The following is a 3,380-nucleotide window of genomic DNA, read 5'->3' as shown; positions in this document are numbered from 1 at the left end:
GAGGCTGAACTGTTGTGGAATATTATTTTAAGATGTGTTACATTGGTTTATGCTTTGGAACATTTGTTTTAATGATGCAAAGATGTGTTGCATTCTTTTATGTTGCGTTTGTTTAACTCTGTGAAACTGTGTTACTTTGTCTGCCTAAAACATTTGATTGGTCTAATAAAGAGTCTAATAGCCAATAGCAAGGCAGGAGAAAGGATAGGCAGGTTTGGCAGGCAGAAAGAATAAGTAGGAGAAAAAGAGAGATAAAAGATCAAGGAACAATATTTTAAAAGGGGGGGGAGGGTTAAGCCATCCAGCTATACAGCCAGCCACATAGTAAGAAGGAAAAAAGGTATACAGAAATAGAGAAAGGTAAAAGTCCAGAGGCAAAAGGTAGATGTGATAAGTAAAGAAAAGTTGTCTAGCAACAACCTAAGGCCCGGCATTTGTAAAATAAAACAAAATAAAAGAGTAGATGCCTTTGTTTGGGAACTGGGTACATGTGTGAGAAAAATGAGCTTCATAAATCCAGTTCATTCCATTCATTGACTTTAAAAATACCATATTAGCCAATGAGCACTGCACAAGATATGGGTATGTGGGTGGAAAACATGTTAATTCAATTAAGCAGGTAGTAGATCCTCTATGTCCTTCATTGGCACCCCAAAGGTTGGGTGGCTTAACAGCTATACAGAGTGAGAGGTTGGCAAGTGAGAACAGCCCAGCAGTGTACATGCATCTTGTCTTTATACATCTTGGGACTGGGAGATAAGAGGGAAAGGTGGGACTGGGTCAGATCATATCTAAGATATAATCTCAGTTTGGATCCATTTTTTCTTGCTGAGCCACTTATATAATGTTTTGACTTCCATTTCCTGACATTGTCCATATCTATTCAGCAGCTTCAAATGCAACAGGACAGACCATAACCTATTGCAACCTTTTCTCATCTATAAGTTACTAACTTTTCTCCTGTTTAATGTTCTACCCTCAAGTCCTAGAGTAAAGATAACCCCCTTTCAGATAAGAGCATCCATATTAGAAATGAATATAGTGACATGATTATTAACCCTTCCAGCTACTACATCTTATATTATGCCAATTACACATGTCCCACCCTGAATTATCCTGTATGGCATTTGCAACTATCTGAAATTGTATTGCAGTTTGTGGACATGGATGTGTGTGTGTGTGTGTGTGTGTGTGTGTACATGAATGTTCATATACTTATGGAATAGGAATCATTCCTCAGTTATGATACACCATTTTGCCTTAGTTTATTTGCTTTTTAATATGGTTTCTCAACAAATAGACTACGCTGGCTGACCAGTGAGCCCCAGGGATCACTCTGTCTCTGTTTCTATAGCACTGGAACACACACACACACACACACACACACACACACACACACACAAACACACACGTCCTGCAGGGGTTTGGGGTCTTAGCACTTGGCAAGGCGAGCATTTTACCACATAAGCTCTCTCCCCAAGCTGACTGTTTACCTGTCTTCCCATTTGATGATTGTTTTCACTAGCATAAGGTCTGTGAGCTCTAGGCCTTCACTTGTTTGTCACCGTGCCTTAGCAGCCAGAGCAGTGGCAGCCACAAAGCAAAATCCCAAGGGACACTTTTCAGAATGTACCGATGATTTTTTTTTAAAAAATATATGATTTCTATGCATTGGTTTTCCTGGACTTTTTGGATTCTCGGAGACTAATCAAAGAATTTCTAAGCCAACAAAGCTCATTGATAGATTCTAAGTCAAGACTCCAGTGATTGGGTAGCCAGGCATCTGGAATCCGAAGGCAGTGTGACAACATGGCCATAAGAAATATTTGGGAATGAAGAGAAATTTGCAAATCAAATTCTGGACATGTCTGTGGAGATGGATTTAGCTTATTGCCACATATTGCAAATCATTATATTCATTGCTGGAGTCAGGAAAAAAAAAAACCCTCAGAGCTCTTGGGATTACCTCACATGGGAGAAAGCACTGAGGTGAGCTATCATCTTCGAAGAAATAAATCCTGTCAATGTCACCTCACGTTTTAGGGGTCAGGGTTATTAAATGAGGCTTGTCAAATTCACCTCATGCTGGGTCAAGGTTATTAACTGATGGAGCCCAGGACTGATCTACAGTAAAGGATTTTCTCACAAACAAGAAAGAAAGGGGTGATTAAATTGACAAAGGACTGAAGAACCATTGTGGAGGATACAGCAGGGGTCTTTGGTGCTGGACCTCAGCAGATTATATGAATACCTGGAATACATGCTGATCAAATCTGGACCTCAAAGCTAGGAAAGAGAACACATGGGTGACAGAATCATGCCCCCACCACCACCACAAATATCTTTTGGAACTATAACAATGGACTGAATACAGTAAGGCTGAATTTAATAGAGCTACATATCAAGGCACATACTCGGGTTCCACAGATCACACATGTGATCCAGCTGAATTCTTCTAAATTAACCAAAACCATTTCCAAGCCACATAAGCAATAATATGGAAAGTTCAGTCCCAAGCACCAAATCATGAGCTTTAGTAGCCAATGCTACCACCAGATACCCTGTGCTTTGTGCAATTCTGTGCCTCGATGCCTGTCTGAAGAGAACCTGCTGTCTCTCTAGCTGTGTTGGCGCAGTACGCCTCTGCCAGTGTGATCCTTCTTAATGCTGTTTCGACTTCTTTTGTTTTGCATGCCATCATCTCTGAGCCGAGTCTCTGGGAGGCACTCTGACCATAGATAGCTCAAGGATGTAAGATTTGATGGATTGATCAATCTTTTCAAATAAGAAAATGCAGCCCCTCAGGGCCCTCACTTTGCTAGAAGTAAGTATAAGCTGGATCTGAGCATAAAAATGTACGAGTGCAGCCTGAACTGCTGTGTTTAGACCCAAACCATCTTGTAACGGTTAAGAACTGAAATACTTTCCAAAGGCCCTTCTGCTAGAGATGCTGTTGTTGTTGGGGCACTGTTTGGGATGCTGGACGTTTTAGGAAGCAGGCCTTAATTATTTTCCTGCCTCCACAAGCAGCTGTTGACTCTGTTGACTTTCTCACCTTCTCTGAGGACCAGACCACAATCTGAGCTATGGCGAGTAACCCAGAAGTGTATCCCCAAAAGTAGAGATGAGAAAACCTGACAGTTTAGCCCACGAGTGAGTATTCCTTCTGATTACCAGGGAAGTGTAAGAACCTCACTTCTTTAAAAATACATATATGTAAGTGTTATATGTTATATACATGCATATATATTATGAAAGCATGTTTAATACTTAAAATTTGGAGACGATAGATAAGTCCAAATATACGTGAGTTTTTATTCCACACACACTTATATATTTACAGAACAAACATTGCCTCATACTTGCTAGCACTGCTCCAT

The sequence above is a fragment of the Phodopus roborovskii genome, unplaced genomic scaffold, assembly GCF_943737965.1.
Source record: "Phodopus roborovskii unplaced genomic scaffold, PHOROB, whole genome shotgun sequence".
NCBI classification, from domain to species: domain Eukaryota; kingdom Metazoa; phylum Chordata; class Mammalia; order Rodentia; family Cricetidae; genus Phodopus; species Phodopus roborovskii.
This window is presented reverse-complemented; position numbering follows the sequence as displayed.